The sequence below is a fragment of the Gossypium raimondii genome, chromosome 6 (assembly GCF_025698545.1).
Source record: "Gossypium raimondii isolate GPD5lz chromosome 6, ASM2569854v1, whole genome shotgun sequence".
NCBI lineage: Eukaryota > Viridiplantae > Streptophyta > Magnoliopsida > Malvales > Malvaceae > Gossypium > Gossypium raimondii.
Window position 1 is genome coordinate 2,746,846 of NC_068570.1, and position 20,633 is coordinate 2,767,478.

A 20,633-nucleotide genomic window follows, 5' to 3' on the forward strand; every position below is an offset into this window, starting at 1 on the left:
AATATAAAGATTAAATTTGATCAAATTAAAGTATAAGACTAAATTCATAACTTACCCAAATAGCAAACTTTAACCCTTAATAAGAATATTAATAAATATCTAATCACACTTAATTTAGATAACTCTTAACCTCTCCCCCTCCAAATAAAAAATAAAAAATTTGGGGGGCTTTTGTGTTTTTAGTTTTGATTGATAGATAGCAAAATGGTTAAATAACCTTTTGGTGCTTGAACTTTCCAACTATTCTTAAATTAGGGTTTAAATTATTTTTTTGTCTAAATTAGTCCTTGAATTTTGCAATTGTTCCCATTTTATTTTGTCAAAATTAGCCCTTGATATTTCTTTGAAAATCCTAAAGTTTAGGCCCCAATGCGAGAGCAATTACCAAGTTCAAAAATTAACTTGGACAAAAAAAGTTCAAGCCCTAATGTTGAAACGATTGCCTAGTTCAAGCCTTAATATGAAAACAATTATCAAGTTTAAGGACTAACTTGAATAGAAAACATTCAAACCCCAATGTGAGTTGTTAACAAATTTAGGCCTCAAATAAAAAATTAAACCCATAATAGTAAACTAGTGTTTCTATTTTCATCTATAAAGTATGAACACAACATTTTACTTATAAAAAAGATCAATTTTTTTACTATTAAACCCTAAACCCTATGTATTAGGTGACGTTTTTGTAAGAATAGTCACATGGGGAAAGGTGATGAAAGTTGAAACTGAAGAGATTCAGAAGCTTTTTTTTGTCAAAATGTCAACTCCTTTGTTCCACACCCAATCTTTAATGTAATCATTATTTACACTTTTAATCATAGTTAGGCATACCTAAAACCCCACCTTTTCTATTTTCTTGTGAAAAATAAAAAATAAAAAACCCAAATTTTTTTTTACCTCTAGTTTAGGGTTTAGGTGGCTAATAGTGTGTATTTGTAGTGATGTTTTAACTAATTGTTGTGCTTATGTTTTGGGAGACAACACTCAACTATTAGCCAAAGTTTTATTACCATACATAGAAAAACAGAAAGCAATAAATGCATGCAGTCCTTATTAATTAATGGTGTGAGGGACTAATTTATTAATTAACTTGGGTATTTGTGGACATTCCAAATTTGGGTAGGAATTTGTCTAGCAATGTAGTAGTGAAATAATTGTTTATATGAGGTTCAAATCCCTGGTCTCTAGGGTACATTGGAACTGCAAATTTGATAGTTTCTGCGACAAGCAAAGGGAAGTATAAAATTAGAAAATTTTAGTATACTATATTGATAATAAAATAAAAAATAATGCGTACTATTTTGATGATATGAGTTTGGGAATGGGACTATACAATAGTTGATTATTGACCAAATGTCTACTTGATGTTGTTTCATTTGCCTACTGATTTTTTAAAATATATAGAATAGTACCATAAATAAATCAAAGGGTGAGAAATAAGAGAGTTTATATTCAAATACCATTAATCCATCTTCAAACTGAGATTTTATGAAAGAATATCTGAAATTTTATCATTTTTAGGGGTTCAAAGTATAATTTTACTTTTACTAATTTAAAACATTAAATAGCCAAAATGGAATCCATTTTAAGGGAGTCAACCCCTGGCCCTGCCAACCCCCCTAGATTCGCCCTTGACCTTGAAGTCATTATTGTTAGAAGTGTTTTTACTTGAATGCCACCTGGAATTAGATAGGACTGTGCACAAACTGTAAAACGGATGAGGACACCTGTGGTCAGAGGCAAATTTTGGGGGGATTAGCAAGGGCTCCGCCCCCCGTGCCCTAAAATTTTTAAAATTTCTTTTAAGTCCCTTTAAATTTAAAAAAAAATTAATTTGATATTATAATGTGGTGTCTAAAAAAGGACAATTTTGTGTTAGGCCCTCAAAGTTTTTCAATCTTTTTAATTTGATTTATTTCATAGAATTTATAATTTTTTAGTGATAAATTTAGTAACATTTTTAGTTTAGTTTGATAAATTAATATGGAGTAGTATCTAAATATTAATTTGTTAAAGATAAAGCTTAGTAGTTGCAGCATGAATGAGATAAAAGATAATCTTAAATAATTATAATATCTAATAAAAAATTGAGCATTTGACTTCTATTATAAACTCAAACCCTAAACTCAAGTTTTAAACTTTGGATTTGAGGTTTAAAGTTTTGAATCTGGGATTTAGGGCTGGGGTTCGAGGTTTGAAGTTCGGGGTTCAAGATAAAAAGTTATCAAAATTATGTATCAATCACAAGGAAAAAAATTATTGAAATGTCTTAAATAATTAGAAAAGGGTCATAGATAATGTGGCGAGAGGATCTACAAAATAATTTCTCCTCTATTAACCCTCTTTTGTTTATTTAAATTTTAAGCTTAAAAGTTAGAAAATATATCTTTCACCAAATGTATTTAATTAAAAGGAATTAGTTTCAATAATTAACAATTTTATAAAAACAAAAAAGACATTGAATTTTTTTTTTGAGATTCCTAAAATAAAAATAATTTATAATTGTAGTGATAATTATATTAAATTCATTAATTGCAAATTTTATATCAATATCAAAATGGTAGTTATGATATGACCAAAAATTCAAGTTTGTCAACCAATTAATTATATATCAAAATCATTAATAATTGACCCTAACTTCATAATTTTTATAAAAAAACTCTTAATTCATAATATAATTTATTTAAAGAAACATAAAATAAGATAACATAATAAATTCAAGGATTTATAATATAAATAAATGCTGAAAGATGAACTGAAAGGTCACCAAATGGTTGGAAGGGCCTATTTCTTCTTCAATTAAATAATAAATATTTATTTACCCTCAATTTTTTTTATACTAGTTTCATTTATCTTTTAACATTTTGCTCGTTATACCATACATCTATAACATCATATTGTTATAAAGAGATAATTATTGTAAACTGTTAGAATATTATCTTTTAGCAATTTGAATCTTAACAAAATGTTATAGGATATTAGTATGAGATATTATTTCTTAGCAATTTGATTCCTACGTAACTACTCTGGATAAATATATATATACACCCTTGAGGTCTATCAATAAAATTTAAGAGATTACCATATTCTTGTCATAAACCTATAATAGAATTTTTAAGTTCATAAATATAACAAGTTCAATTAATCAAGATAAGTTATCAAGTTAAATCGATTAATTTATCAAAGTTATTAGATTTAAGTAATCAAATTATAAGTTTATAATGTTCCAAATTCATGGTAGAATATTTAATTAGTGAACTTAATAATTTATTGAATGACATTTTAATTTCACTCATCAAAGATTATTTTCATTGAATAAAATATGAACAATAAATTTTGTTCATATTGCATTTAAATATTTTATTGAAATAATATTTTAATTAAGATAATTTCTATTTAATAAATTATAATGAATAGGTTTGCTTATATGAAATATTTTTTTGCTTAAAATTTTATAAAACATGTTATTATAGAGAACTAATTTAATAAGGAATATAGTTCATAACTATGGTTGTTAAGTGAAAAGTTATTATAAAGTGTTAAAATAAAACATAAAAATCGATTCTACCATAAACTTGATTGTTATAATGAAATGTTGTAAAGTGGGTGACTATTACAAAGAGGGTTGATTGTATATGAAATCAAGCAAAACATAAAATTTGAACTTAAAAAAAAAAAAAAGGAAAAAAGCTAAAGAGCAATGTCATTATTTACATGGTTAAATATGCCACAAGCCCTTTACTCTTCATTAATTTGGAAATTCATTTTGTACTTTTATTTCCAAGATTTTAGTTTATCTATATTTTAGATTTCAAAATTCATATCCAATTGTTAACACAACTATTTTTAGGCTAAATTTGTCGGTATGACATTCTGAAATTTTAAAAGAAAAAACCTCACTTAGTAACCATGTAGCTAAAAAACGACATTGTAATGAATTTGAATTTCAGTGTTAACATTTGGACTTGTATTTTAAATCTGAAAAGTAAAATGACTAAATTCCTTAAAATAAAAGTAAGATGACTAAATTCCAAATACATGAAGAGAATAGAAACTTGGAGCATATTTAAACGTATTTTGATTTGTGTAATACTGTAATATGTTTTTCATTTTCTTGGATTTTTCCATTTGGAGTATTTAAAATTTTTTTATTGAAACTAGGATATTCACCATCGGTAGTAGTGATTAATTCCTTCTTCATGGGTATTCTTCGAATAGGCAAACAACTAGCAATAAAATGTGCTTCAATCTCATAAGTGAAGATTGAAACCTCGATTACATAATTAAAAGATGGGATAAACAACCATCACACATATCATACCTTATAATTCATTTCGGTATTAATTTAATTAAGTTAATTTCTAAAATAAAATCAGTTCTCAACCACATGAATTAATTTGTTGAATAATTATTTTGGAGGCTATCTTTTTGTGAAGCACATGAATTTTATCAATCAACACATTAATTAGGTTTGGAATCAGATTTGCATCTGATTTGGGTACAACTCTCCATATTAATAAATTTAACTGTCTTCAATAAAAAATTTATAAAAAATAGTGTTGATTATATTAAAAAATCTCACTATATAGAGGAGTTTAGTCCATTCTTATTTTGTTGAATTAATTTGAATAAAGTTAATTATTTAATTGAATGTTTAAAATAATAGTATTTAAAAATTAAATATTATTATGTCGATTCAATATCAATTCAATAAATACTGTTGTTATTATAAAAATAAAAAAATATTTATGTTTGAATGTATTTATATATGTTTTTTCTCTAATTTAACAAATGAAAAAATTTATACATAAAAGCAAACATTATATATATATATAAAATTAAACTATCATCATCAAATCAAACCCAACAACAATAAAAAAAAAATTGGCCTTGAGAGAACACTTATTTTTGTTAATATATTGCTCTAAATGATAACAAAAATAATATATTATATAAGAAATGAAATGGAACAGCTAACACTATTCTCTTTGATGTAATAATTATTAAGATGGTATCATGTTGTCTCATTTGAGAAATCAAAACCTAAATCAATAATAAAATAAACTACGAAAGTTAGGTGAGATTGTAAGGGTCTTTCCTGTCTTAATCAGTGGTCGAGGTTTCGATCCTCACCCTGGGTATGGAGCAACTTTAAAATTCGTTGTCAACATCTACCCCTTAATGGACCTAGACAATACAGAGAATTAATTACTGGGCTTACTCCGATAAATACAATGAAAAATATAAAAAAAATACTTATTCATAACCATCCTTACATTATTATTGTATAATTAATAATAGTCCATCGGAGATAATTTATGTTGTTTCTGATTGGACATACCATTCACACTATTGATTAAGGATTCACATTAAAAAGAAAGGTAGCCAAAAATAGTATTGTAAATCCTCAAAACAAATAATAATTATTTTATGTAACCCAATCTCAACTATCCTTGTCTATTGATATGTTGTTGCATCAATAGTTTTATATGCATAATGAGTGTTGATGTATTAGAAAAATGGGGGGGAAATGTCCACAAATCACATGACCAAATTGGACAACCCATATGGAAAAGATCCCATCATTTGATAACCCCAAGTTGACGATGGTTGGTTGCTTGCAATTTTTCAATGCTTAATTTAATTAATAATACATGCTCCTAAAAGATATCTTAATAATTAAAATTAATGGTTTTGACTTAAAACCAATTCGGACGGAGCATTTGTATTTGGTCACCCTTGTTCAATGATCATGCTGTAGACCTGTCCATGGGCCGGGCCGGACCGGGCCTACAAAAATTTTTTAGCCCGTTTACTAGGCCCAGGCTCAGCTTGGCCCGAAATATGAGCCTGAGATTTTGTCCAGGCCCGGCCCGAAGAAAAAATATGGGGCCCGAGCCCGGCCAGGCCCGACCCGTTTTTAATTAAAAATAAAATATTTTTTTAATAAAATTAAAACTAATTGTTAGTAAAATTATCAAATTATTAATTGTTAATTGTATTAATTGTTGTAATAAAAATCTAACATTTGATTAGTAAATATATCAAATTATTAATTGTATTAATTGTATTAATTGTATTAATTGTTGTAACAAAATCTAACATTTGATTAGTAAAACAAACTTGATGTTTTATTATTATTATTTTGTAACACTAGTCAAGGAAATGAAAATAAATAAACTTAAAATAAAAAACTATTATATTTTAAAAATAAAAATATATACATTTAATATTTTTTGGGCCGGGCCGGGCCCGGGCCAAAAAATCTTGCCCGAGGCCCGGCCCATTTTTTAAACGGGCCTAAAATTTTGCCCAAGCCCATATTTCGGGCCTATATTTTTACCCAAACCCTCCCATATTTCGGGCGGGCCGCCCGGCCCATGGACAGGTCTACCATGCTATCCTTCAATCTTTTTTTTTCTATTTAATTTCAATCCATTTTTGTGTCTAATTAAGTAAACATTAATATAATATTTAAATTTAATTTCAATTTAAATTAATTTTGTTATACTTAATCATTTTGCCTTAACACCTCATCAAGTCAACTATTTTGATTATAAAGGGCTTGCCCTAGAGGGATTCAATTATAGAAGCGCTTGTCCACCTAAAGGTCATTATGTGATTCTCACGTGGACTGTCGTCATACCACATCAGAGTTCATTCAGAAAATTCTCTTGACACATCTAATAAGTCCCTAAGAAGTTAACTCTACCATGTATTTGTAGGGCACAGATCTTATATGGTAAGAAACCTATTTAAAGGGGACCACACCAAGATCCTATTTTGTTATTAGGATAGGTGAATTTTTCTAGATCCATCCCCCAAAGGAACCGGACATGATAATTTTTCATCATCCGGCTCAAGTAAAAGTCAATCGAATCAAATGGATACAAACGGATACCTATAAAATAAATCTATATTCTATATGTTTAAAATAAATCTATATGTTATCCCCACATATATGAATGGTTCCATATGTAAGAAAAAAGGTACCGATTCCATTTTACGAAGTTGCAATTATACATTCCAAGGAATTTCATTTTACGTGTAAATGCTCAATACCCAAGTAGGCGTACAAAGTTGATCGTGATCAAGTGCTTTATGGGTCGTCTTAGGCCTTGCGATTCACCTTTATCCCAAAAATATATCGAGATTTTTTACATACAAAGGATTTACTTGTTACTAATATAGTCTAGCCTTTGCTCTTCTTTAGATCCCTTGTTTCACTCCGATAGTATAATTAAATCGGTCGATGCGTAAGAAATGAATGCATTTTCATACTATTAAGATAAGAAAGTAAAAAAACTAAAATCTAATTTGGATTATGCCAAATCACTTATTCTCTTGGATCTTACGAGCCCTATTTATACACAACATCGTCAGGTCGATCATAGAAAAGATTCTCTTCAAGCGAACCACCTATCCTTTGTATGGGGCTTACGGTGGTTGAAACAAAGACACATTTGGTTGTGAATTCCAATGTAGCGAGATAAAGGCATATTTTCGCACGCCCAATCAATAGTTCAAGTCACACACTCCCATAATCCATTTTCTCTTGGGAATTCCTTCAACTATTCATGTCATATCAAATAAATAATAGAATATTGTTGTAGTTGAAAGGAAATATCCAAATACATGTCTTATTTTTTTCAACAATCCATATTTGTAGCAATGAAATACTATTGTTCCTCCCCAAGTAATAAGATAAATTATTGGTTACAATATAGCTATGGCCTATATTCTCTATAAAGGACCAAATGCCTTGCTTACGTATCATGAGGAAATGCATTAACATAAATACAGCAGAAGAAGGGTAATACAAAAGTGTGTAAACTATAAAAGCGAGTCAAAGTGGCTTGTCCACACTAGCACTTCCACGTAATAACTCTACCAAAGGCGATCTTATTACGGAATAGCGTCCGGAAGCGCTTTATACGATTTTGACGCCTAATAACCAACTTGGTCCCGAGGTAAGGAATAACTCATTACGCCAAAAGATGCGGTCAACACACCCGAACCACGCTTTGTAACCCAAGTTAATTCACGAGGTTTTTAAAACCACCGGTGAGATAGACACGAAATACGTGCAGGATCATCATTAAGACCATCATACTTGCCGACCATCGATGAACGATCGGATTAACCAACCAAAGTTAGCCGGTCATTATGTATTGAACATAAGCAAAAGCCTCGAGAACGGTTGGACGATAGTAAAAGTCATAGCAAATCACAGTAGCTACTTGTACCAAAAAACAAGTAAGCGTAATTCCTCCTAGACAATAAAATATGTTAACATGAGGAGGAACATATTTACTAGTTATATCATCTGCAATCGCTTTGAATTTCGAGGTGCTCTTGAACCAATCATAGACTTTATTGAGATAGGTAAACCAAGAGGACCCCCGAGAACAGTATATGAGAATTTCATCTCGATGCACTCAAACAAAAACAACTAAGTAATAGCTGAAACGGATATGGAATAGAAAGTTTGAAACTTCTTAATCTTTTCATTCAATTTTATCGAAGACACAAAAGAGTGAAAATCAAAGCTCTTTTTGTAGTTGTAATTATAATGCCAAAAAATCAAGTCGTAGCGATCGTCTTTATGTTGATCGTTCTGAGCCTCTTGAATCTTCTATTTACCTACTTATTTATTTTTCTTTGCTTTGATTTGTTCTTTGTATGAAATGTGGCTTTATTCTTGTTTTCTTTCTTTTGATAGGAATTCTCTTGTTAAGACCCTATGAATCAATTGAAACTTGATTCATACCGAACCGCGATGATTCAATAAAACCTTCAAACTAAGTCCAAAGATTCTTTGAGTAAGAACCATTGGATCATCACTTATTCAATCAATAGAATAGATATAATAAAAAAATACAAAGAAAAGAAAGGTTTGTCCTTTGATCAAAATAAGCATAAACTAAATGAGAGTTTGAAAGAATAAAAATCTTTCGATTTATAAATAATATAACTCTTTCTTTGAATTTTTTTGAGTCCACCACGAGGTTTGAATATTAAGTATGAATCATAGTTCAAATACTTTGTGATCCATTTCATATATTCCGTGCTCGAGATACTAGAATGACTATCCGACGGGATAAAACTATCTCGATCAAGATGATGAGACCCATTTTCGTACTATCAATAGGATCAATTATAACAAGTCACACACTCATATTCGGAAATACGAAACAAATAAATTTCACGATCGAACTACCGAAATAGAATGGGGCTAAAAAATTCGAGAACTAAAAGTTTCACTTTTTGTATTGAAAAGCGAGGCTTCGTGATTCTTGTGAATCTAATTCATTGAAATTCCATCCAAGTAAAACGGAAGAATTATAAATCTCCAAAATAATAGATAAGAATATCGCAAATAAAGCCATTCGACACCCATCAAAGGAGTCGTTCCCCATCCGAGGCTACCTTACCATATTCAATTCAATGGTTTCAAAAATCCCCTACAACAGTTCGTCTTGGACCGGATCTAGAACTACCCTCAACGGTTTGTGTAGCCATAAATCTTATTTTGTATTCAGTGAGATCTGTTGACTTTGTATATCATTCCGCTGCTAATTATGAAGTAAAAAGAATCATACTTGACAATTACAAAGCATTAGAAATACTATATTAGGTTGCCTTTAAAAAATGGGCCTCTCTAAACAAAAATTGAAAAGGGAGAACCTTATTTTCGACTTCACTAATTAGCTTATTGAAGTAAAAGTCTGGATAACTTTATCAATTACTATGGGCAATAGGAGACATATTTCCACTATTATGGTAGCATTTTCTGTCATGGATCAATTGTTGATGTACAATGCCTTCTTTGGACAACCACCAATGAAGAGAGCCAATCTTACTTGGGCAACATCCGCATGAAGGCAAAGTTTCCTAACCAAATGGGGATAGGTTATATGCAGGCCATCCACCAAATGGCAAGAAAGTGTCACAATCCAGTGACACTCGTAATGCGAGGTCTTTCGAACATGGCAATAAAGAAAGGGGTCGTGACTGCACTATACTAGGAAAGCCTAGATGTCATGGGCGAGATGAGTCAGTTTAGGCTAAGCCTTTTCAAGCATCTTGCTTTTTCAACCTTAGTGCGAATGTAAATAATAGCTTTTTAGCATAAAAGCTCAATAATATCAAGAGGGGGTGAATTGGTGCTTAAAAATTTCAAACAAAAAGATAGGAAGATTCAAATAAAAGTGGACACAATAATTTATAATGGTTTGACCGCAATTGTCCACCTCCACTACATTAGCTTCCTTTGCTATGAATTTTCCTAATTCACTCTATTTAAATTGATACCATTCAAGAATAAGATATAACTTTTAAATTCCCCAATCTGTTGAAGGTAAAGATATCACCTCAAAAATTTCCCTAAGGTTTCCTATAAAAAAGAAATTCAAATACTCTCATATATAAGAGAAATAAGGTACCAAACAATAAATGACCTTTCAAAGATATCGGTTTTGCAATATTAAGAACTCTCAAATACAAATAAACATTTGAACAAAGAATTAAACTGAGCCCAACAAGTGCTTAGAAGTAAAATTTGAATGTAAGAAGAAAAGATGAAAAGAATCAAGTCCAATTTTGGGTTTAAATTAATTAATCAACATCCCTAAAGACAAAAAGGTATTAAATACTTGTTCTTGAATCATGAAAAGAATCTAATCAAATATGACACCTTTCTATGCAATTGTAAGTCATATGGGAGATGTGTGCGTAAAATCAGGACCGAATCCTTAAGTCAGATATCTTCTATAATGATACTAATTGATCTTTTGTTTAATTTGATTATGAGATGCCAAAACTGCATGAGGGGCCATTTAGATTGATTTGAGAGATTACTTAGATTTTGTTATGTTAGTGGCATTATGGATTACAAAAGATGGCATTTGTTTTCTCTCTTGGATCATATCTTTGGGTTAGATATGATATTTTGTATTTTCCTTTATATTAAATACAAAATATACAAATTTAATACACTTATATACAGCATATATGAAGATGAGATTGTAATTTTTTAATTTCCAATCTCAAGTATCGGAGTAGGTGATTGGGTGTTCCAATAAGATTTACTCATTATTATAATGATTGTCTAAATATGTTAAAGCGCATAATTATTATATGTTAGTATACTAAAATTTTGATTTCTCAAACACAAGTTAATTGATCCTATTGTATATTCAATCAGTATTGTATTCAATATTTTAGAATTATATCGACTCCTAATCTAACCGATTCATCCAATTCAAAATTCATAAATTATTAAAATATATAAAAATATAAAATCTAATATGATATCCAGTTCAACAAATTCTTTAATCCAATTCAATCAGTCTATATTGATTCACTAATTTATCGAAACCGATACTTCGATCCCAAAATTGATTTTATTATTTTCACTCCGATCTTCTAGAAAATGAAAATATGGTCGGAAAAAATTGGTGCACTGGCAACGGCGTGGCCATGTCATAACCGTCAGCTTAATCATGAAAATTACTATAAAATTTTTATATATGATATAAAGTTCTCAGATTTATAAAAGAAAACGAAGATCCATGATGAAACGATGATGGAAATATTCATTAAAAAAAAAAACTCATTTGGGAGCCGTCCCCACTTTCTTTAAATCTTTTTGCATGCATAGCATGGCTAATATTCCTGATATTGTTTACTATTATATCATGTGTATATATGAATTTTGATTTTGTGTAATTTTATGTATTGTATTTTGATATGATTCGATTTTCACAAATCACTGCATCATCATTGATATAATAACATTTTATGTTTACATATTATAGACACAAATAATTATACTTATATAATATGAAAATAAATTGATGTATTCATTTCTTTAAATGTGTACAACTGAATCAAAATAAAAGTTTTATACTAAAATCAAAGTTTAATATGTATAGTTACACAAAATTAAAATTCATGTATCAAATTGTACATTAGATCAAAATTCATATATAGTTTTTATATTTATCCCTTTATGAAACAATTTAAGTGGAGAAGTTCATAATGCAACAGGTGATTAAATAATAATTAAAATAATATTTAAGACTCATTATTAATCACAATAAATAACATTTTCATCTATTTTTGGAATTAATTAAATTTTATCATTTGAATTTGGAACAAATTCTGTTTAATTTATTTTGTCATTTACATTATTATTAAATGAATGTGTCATTTTAATTACTATTTTTATAGTTTGTAGGTTTTAATATTTTGTGTATTATGTTTTTTTTACTTATTTCTTGTTACTTTTAAAATATTCATATATATATATATATAATTTAAGCTCAACATTGGCATGGAAGATCCAATTATTTCATAAAAGGAAAAAAAGAAATTTACTTTAACATCTCACATCCGATCTACACGTTATGATCAAATCTTGAGAAATTATATAAGCTCATTTTAAACATTGATTTTGAATTGAAAACTTGTATCTTAACATTATTAATTTTGCAAACCTCTTTCCAGTTTTAGAAAATTCATGTTTTAGTTGTTCATTTTACAGAAATTCGTTTAATTGATAACTTTGTTTTGCAACAGAAATTCTAGAGTATTAAATTTTAAAAATTGTGAATCTAGTTTGTAAAAACATAAAACTTTGTAGTTTAAACATATCAGTTATCATATCCAACAACAAATAAAAAAAAGCCAAAAAGTCCAGAATAGTTTAAAAACGTGAATTATCATATTTAATTTACTAAGAAACTAGTCCGAGCTCCCGACTCCACCCGATCATATTTAATTTAAGGTAGCCCACACAAGTAAAACAGATATTAAAGTCGAAGTCAAAAATTGAATAGAATACACAGCAGGGCATACTATGCAATGCAACATAATAATCAAATCTGATACCAATAGCATGGCATATCATGCGATGCAACACTTAATACAGAAAAAATATTGATCCTACCTCCATCCGCTACACACCACCTCCATCCATTCCAACACATCATATAGGATAATAAATACTCATCTAACCCCACAGACCAATAAGTGAGCGTATGTCATTGTACAGAAATCTGCAATCAAAGCTGCTAGAAATAATGCGATAATTCGCCAAAATCAGATAAGTGTGGTTGAGCCACCTGAATAGATATGTGATTTAAACCACTAGCTAAGACATATCATTAAACTGTCAACGCTTCCTCCATCACATCATTATCTCACCCAAATGCACATACAACCACTAACCATCTATCTAGATGCACACAAATCATACATGCTTTTACACATCATAACATACTAACATGCATATAAAAGCAGAATATAAAAAATTGCACATATAAAAGCAGAATATCATATTTCATATATATAAGTCATACATATCACATAACAGTCCCTACGATGTGGCTAACTTCGAAAGGCAGTTCAAATACGACCCTAATTAAATTTTACAAAAAATTGGCCCACGAGCCCATGTGGCGTTGATAATATGCTTTTCGGCTTCGCATCGTTCATTGTTTTTCGGGACAGAAAATACACATCAGGTCGTTTTTTGATGACAACACAACAACGAGGGTTCCAAAACCTAAAACGAAATTTAGAATGTGAGAATTATCAATGATATGCTAATTTTCAGGTCACTAATTCGACCGCAAGCACTAACTATTCGACCATAACACCGAGATTCGGCCTTAAATAGGGCATAGATCACTTGCCCTTAAAAGAAACAATAACTTTGAACAGTATCTAGATCGCCGAAGGATTAGACGTCTCGCGATCCTCACTTAGAAAAACCAATGTGATTAAAAATGGGGAACATAACACAACAAAATTGTCAACTATACATAAGGAAAACTAAAAACCTTATTACCGGGAAGAAGGGGGTACAACAATACTTACACCAAGATTAAATTATGATCAACTCGCTCAAAATCACCCCACAGACAATAGCACAAAAATTGACAGCACCACAAATGCAAAAACATGGAAGGAAAAGAAAGATTGGAAGAACAAAAAGGAAAGAAACAATAAAAGAGAAACAAAACGTGAAAGGGAATGGGAATGAAAGGGAATGGGAAAGAAGTTTGGGGCGACAAATTGAGAGAGAGTAGGAAAGTGGGAGGGATTATCGCAAAAAAAAAAAATCCAAAACTATCAGATTTTCTGCTAACTTAAAAGTTTAACCAGAGTTTGAAATTGACCCAATTACTAATTACATGGGTGGCACAATTAGGGAGAATAAAAAATGATTTTTACTTTGCACACATAAGACCTTTAAATAAGCTAAAACCTTACCACTGAACCAATATATTCATTCTTATCAACAACTGAGCAAAAATAATAGATAAATTATATGTTCAAAGATAGGGTTTAGGATAAAAACAATAAAAATTTAAGGCAAAGAATTTTAATATAAAATTTTAGACACACATAACTAATACTTAGCCACTGTAACAAATTAATTTTCTTGATACAACCCCTACTATATTTATTTGAAAGTAATGCGTGATCACTCTTAATTTATTAACATGATTTTTATTAACCAAATTTTCGAGAGGTGACATTTACCCTAAGAAGCGAATATTTTAGCATACATAAATACTAATAACATTTCTTCGATTTACAACTACTCTATCATCATCATCATACATCTTTATTGAGCATTTCAGTTTTCACTCATGATTCACAACTGTCATGAGCTTATTTGCTTAAAATCCCATCATTTTTGTATCTCTTTGGCCCATTTGGCAGGCAAATCAAGAGTGGTTCAGTTAATGGGGGGCCAAATTCTAAAAAATAGTAGCAATAAACTTTGTGTCTAAAACTCTGCTGATTCCCCTTTTACCTACTTGGCCAAATAGATGTAATCCTTAGCCTAACATGGGAAAGGAGGTGCCTAGATTGCCATAAAAAGAACACTTTAAACACATTTTCTTTCTTTAACATGCCTGTAATGAGAGTTCTAGCTACTTCCGTTTCTTAAATCAATAAATCCAAAACTCAAAACCCCTTTTCCTTTCGGCTATTCAACTTTTTGGGTAGTTCATGTTTTTTGATATGCTTGTTGTCATAATCTTGAAGTTAAAAAGTGGTCTACATCCAATTAAAATTATGCCCTAATTATTGAGTTTATAAAGTGATAAGGGACAAGTAGGTGTGCCTCTTGAACTCAAATACTAATCTATATTATCAATAAAAGTATTATGGAGATTCTTATATTAGGATTTAGATTACATTTTGTCTCTACTAAAAAAAATAGAAAAATCAGTTTCTATACGTTAGATCAAAGAACAAATTGATCATTTTATTATAAATTCCATCCGTTTTTTCTATTAAAAACTAGCCTATGTATGCCAGCATGAGGTACACATGGCACGCCATGTGTAATTGTCTAGTTATTTTATCAGTCACGCCAATTTTTTAGTAGAAATGGATAAAACTTTTAACATAAAAGACTAATTTACTCTTTAATCTAACATATAGAGACTGGTTTACTCATTTTTTAAGTGAAAGTAAAATGTCATCAGACTTCCCATACAAAGACTTGCTTTTATCCTATATTATCTTATTAACAAATCAACTAATAACGACTTCAATACTTATCCCTTAAACAATGTCTCGGATTCAAGTCTTATACGGAAAAAAATAGCACTACGAGAACTTTACCCCCTTGGTTAGAGGTGAACAGTGAAGATTGGATGTGACTATTGAATATCTATCTTTGAATGTGCATGCTTGAAAAGTTGCTTTAGTTGATGTAACCAGGCTAGTATGTATTTCCACTTATTATTTCTCATTGTTTTTAATTCGTCTTTTACTGCTTGCGTTTCCAATCTTCTAACAGTAACCTTTGAATTTGTCACTATCTAAAAACTGAGCAGTGGGGTTTCAATTTCCCGTTTACAAACTTGAATACATCATAAAATTATACCAAAACAATAATACTTTGAACAAATCATGTGGGATTGTTTTTAATTCAGCAGTAGCAACTGTTAACCATGTTCTTGGTTTTTTTGGATCACTGTCTTAACTATATTTATGACTAACCCTGTTCCATTATTGTTCTACAAAATGTCATGTCTGAAAGTTGCAGTCCCAAAGCTAATGGATAGAGTTGAAATTGAATGGAATTTGGACATTATCAGATAGCTTACATTATTGTTTATTGCATTAAGAGTCAAAGCAGGCATTATGGATTTGGAGGGGGGGAATTAAAACAAACCAAGAATTTTCCCTAATATATCATTGTTTAATAAACTTTGCTAGCCACTTCAACTTTCATTTAGGATATTAAACTACATAATACCCCACTTTCAATAACTTGTTTGACTAGAAAATTCCATCAAAATTATTGATTATAAATTTTGATTTTGTTCGATTATATACATAAAAATTAAATTTTATCTTAATTCATATATCATTAATACCATTATTAATATGTCAAAATAATTGTTTCATGTACACTAAATTAAAATTGACCTATTACATTACATATTAAATAAAATTTATGTATAATTTTGAGTTTTAACTCTGATTATAATGCTTTGAAAAAAAAAATGGATGGGTGGAGATGGAGAGGTGGTTTTAGACTTAAACTTTTCCAACATTTTGTTGCAGAGGATAAATGGATATGGGATTATAAAATTATGCACTAAAACCAAACTTTCATCAATCTTTTCAATGTCATATGCTTTACTTTTAAATTTCTTTTACAATTTTTTGTTGGCATCTTTACTAGCATAAAATGGGTGCTTTTTATCTTTGCCATTCTTTGCTGTTATATATCTTCTGCAATCTCTCAGTCATCTGCCAATATTTCAGGAAGATAGTATCCATAGATGGAATGGGCAAAGATATGGAGGCGGGTCATGTTGTTTTAGTCCTTTCAATATCCTCTAGTAACGTTAAATCTCTATTAAATTTGAAGCCGAGTTAAGTCAGGTCTCTAAATAGAAAATAAAATCTTTTTAAAATTATTTCTTTTTATCTACAAGACTCAAAGTTAAAAATTTGCTTAAAATTCAAATTCCTTATCAACTAACAATTGTTCATGGGTGTTTTTTATTATTATAGAATTTAACAGTATTAATATCATGGAGGCTCTTGTATTAGGAGTTAAATTGTATTTTATCCCCTCTATTAAAAACTAGGCAAATTAGTCTCTGTACGTTATATGAAAGAGCAAACTAATTATTCTGTTAAATTTTTTATCTATTTTTACTATTAAAAACTAGTCTCCGTAAATGAGTATGAAGTACATGTGGCACTCTATGTGTAACTATTTGATTATTATTCTGTTAGCCATATCGGTTTTGAATAGTAAAAATGGATAAAGTTTTTAACAAAAATGACTAGCTTTACTCTTTAATCTAACGTACAGAGGTTGGTTTATCTATTTTTTTGAATAAATGTGATAAAATGCAATCTGAGTCATAGTACAAAGACCTTCATAGTACTTTTACCACAATTAGATTCATGCAATAAATGTAATCATTAACTCATGTGAAGTCAAAGAAACTTATCTAAATTCATTTGTAAATGATAAATTTAAGTTTTGGACATCAGCCTTCCTTTAAAATTTTGAACACTCCTCGAAGTACAAACTCCAACATCCCTCATGTTCCGATAGCGTTCCTCCTCTAAAGACTATCAACAAACTTATCTAAATTCATTTGTAAATGATAAATTTAAGATTTGGACATCAACTTTTCTTTGAAATTTCGAACGCTTCTCGAAGTACAAACTCCGACATCCCTCATGTTCCGATAGTGTTCCTCCTCAAAAGACTATCAACAAACTGCATAATTATTAGATGATAAAAGAGAAAGGGAAAAAAAAAAGGTCAATGAGAGTGGCTATTATAAAGTGCCAAAAGGACATATACATTATTCTGAAAAGTTAGTAGGTAAAGGTAAAAGGTAATGAATATAAGCAAAAAGAAAAGAGACCAATAATACAATGTTCAAAAGATGTGAAGTTTCAGAATTATTCTTTGTATGGTAGTTAGGACCAAATACATTTTTGTAGTTTTGGTGTGTAAGACAAAATTGCACCATCATTGCTCTTTGGCTTTCATTCCCCACAAGCTTTATTTTTTTTGAATCAAAAGATGGGTATAAAATGGTCAAGTTATGCAATGAATGAGGATTTTGACTAAATATTGAAGTCTTTTTAAGTTTAATGCCTACTGCAGAGAAAAAAATTACTAGTTTTAGCATTACATGATTAAAAGAAATAAAGAAAAAGATGACCCAATCCAGCAAAAAGGCTGTTTTCTATTTTTTGGTTAGCATTGGAGCTGTCTAATGTTAGGCTGTAAACCAAAGAAAAAGAGAGAAAAGGCAAATAATTATCTTGGTGGGGTGAATCCCAATAGTTCATAAATCATTCAACAATATGTGAAAAGGGTTTGCTCCAAAATATAAAAAACTAATCTCTTTAAAAAAATTTAGGGTTATTTAATCTCAGTCAAATTTGAAAGTAAGCAATTAAGGATAATTTATCACGACGTTAATGTCTTTCGTCAATTAATATGCATAATTTTGATTAATATAATAACAAATCTAACCCTCGATGTTTACATATTTATTAATTTAGTCTTGATTCTAAAATTCAACAAATTTACCTCACCATTTACACATTTATAAAAATATTGTGGGCTAAATTAGTTAAATCATGACCAAATTGATAGAATTTGTAAATTATGAGAGTTAAATTTGTTATTATACTAGTCAAATTTATGTAAAATTGATGAAAAATATTAATGTTGTGATTAATTGTCCTAGTTGCTCACTTTCAAAATAAACAAAGATTAAATTGCTTTAATTTTTAAAGGACCAATTACTCAATCTCGAAATTGAGATGAACTGAAAAGGTTTTTTACTACAAATATAATAAGTTTTTACAGGGTGTCAACTATGATGAGATCTTTTACTATGTGATATGTATGATTCAAATTGTTCTTAACTTTTAGATAATAATAAAAAAGAGTATAACGAAGTTCTATCAACCATCGATGATATCAAATGAATAACTCTCTTTTACCATCAACTAGTTGAATCAGTTATCACGATTTAATTAATTGAGTGCATAATAATACGGATTATTTTTCGACAAAATCTCATTTTACTCACTTTTGATCGAATAAATTTAAATAATTTGATTAATAAGAATGATAAATACTCTCATAATAAAAGCTGTAAAAACAACCAGTTTTTCAATTTCCTATGCAAATGATGTAAGGGGGGAGAGAATCTGTGAAAGTAGAGGAAAATGTATGAGAGTTGACAGAAAGCTCATTACCTCAGCAAACAACAGCTCTCTTCTCCAACTAAGTTGGCCCAATACAAAAGGTGCTTTGCATCCTTTGCCTTTTCACAGCTTTTTCTTATATCTGTGAACCCTTATTGAGAGACTTTCTATGCCTGTGAAATTTTACTCGAACTCACCACGTTGCAACTCCACTTCTGTGCTTACAATTTTACATTCATGCCAACTAAATAATGCAAATTATAATATTTTGTCTGCTTTTACTTAATTATTCTTAATGGTTGTGAGAAATTGAACATCGGTAATGGCAATATATCGTAAAAAAAAACACACAAAATTCTACGTAGAAACCCTTTCGGAAAAAAATCATGGGCAGAAGAGAAGTAAATTCACTATGTCAAATTTAAATGATACAAGAGGATAGACAAATACGTCTATTTATAGTTTAAAAACCTTATTCTAATCAAAGTCTAATAGACGTAATACAATAAGGTTAAAACACATTATTCTAATCAAATATCAAATAGAAGAAGTAAACTTCTATATGGATTCCACTTGTGTAGCCCTCGGCCTTTGCCCTCATAGATCTCCCTATTTTGGCACTTATATTTTATTTTAATAGGAATTTAAGCCACATAACTCTAACAATGATCATTATCTATTCTTATTTTGCAATCACAATTTCATTTAAACCCAACTACATATCTTATCATTAATTTTGATGATGCAGATATAAAACTTAACGTCACCATTATAGTAATTAATTTCACTGAAAACCAAGCAACGAATTTCTCTCATAAAACCTTACCAAACATTATTTGAAGGACCTTATCAACATGTTACATACAAGGAGACAAGTTAGAATTTAGAATAAATTGATATAAATTTTGTATGTATATGTATATATACATCTATTTTACAAAGTTCATCTAGGTTATGAAAATAACTTTTTACTTCCAAGATCCTTTATTTTATTGCAACAAACAATGGTTTTAACATTGAATGGACCTTTGTTAATATAAAAAAATTTTGGGTGTGTTTGATAAATTAAAATTTTAAATGTTGAAAAATTAAATTTTGAATTTTATTATTAAATTTTATAAGTGCTATCTACCTACTTATTTTATTCAACATTTTTTAAAAATAATTATATTAAAAAAGACTAAAATAATTATCAAACACATTTAAAATATTAAAATTAAAATTTAATTGAAATTAAACATTAAAATACCTTATTAAAATCTGAGTTTATTTTTCAAGAATTTTAAATTAAATTAAAATTTCATTACATATGTTTTAATAATTGGTTATTTATTAAACATTAAAATACTTAAATATTTTTATTTTATTATTTAAGTTTTAAGTCATTTCTTAATATTGAA

The 20,633-nt window shown here is 29.2% G+C and overlaps 1 long non-coding RNA gene and 1 pseudogene across 1 annotated transcript; both read right to left on the reverse strand.

Annotated features, from left to right (window-relative positions):
* Positions 1-7,520: 7,520 nt before the first annotated feature.
* On the reverse strand, positions 7,521-8,830 carry LOC128041896 (cytochrome b6-like; annotated as a pseudogene).
* Positions 8,831-13,320: 4,490 nt separating this feature from the next.
* On the reverse strand, positions 13,321-14,177 carry LOC105772312 (uncharacterized). Its single transcript, XR_001126690.2, has 2 exons — positions 13,882-14,177; positions 13,321-13,567 (listed from the first exon to the last, which is right to left on the reverse strand). It is a non-coding gene; the product is annotated as an uncharacterized LOC105772312 (long non-coding RNA).
* Positions 14,178-20,633: the final 6,456 nt, after the last annotated feature.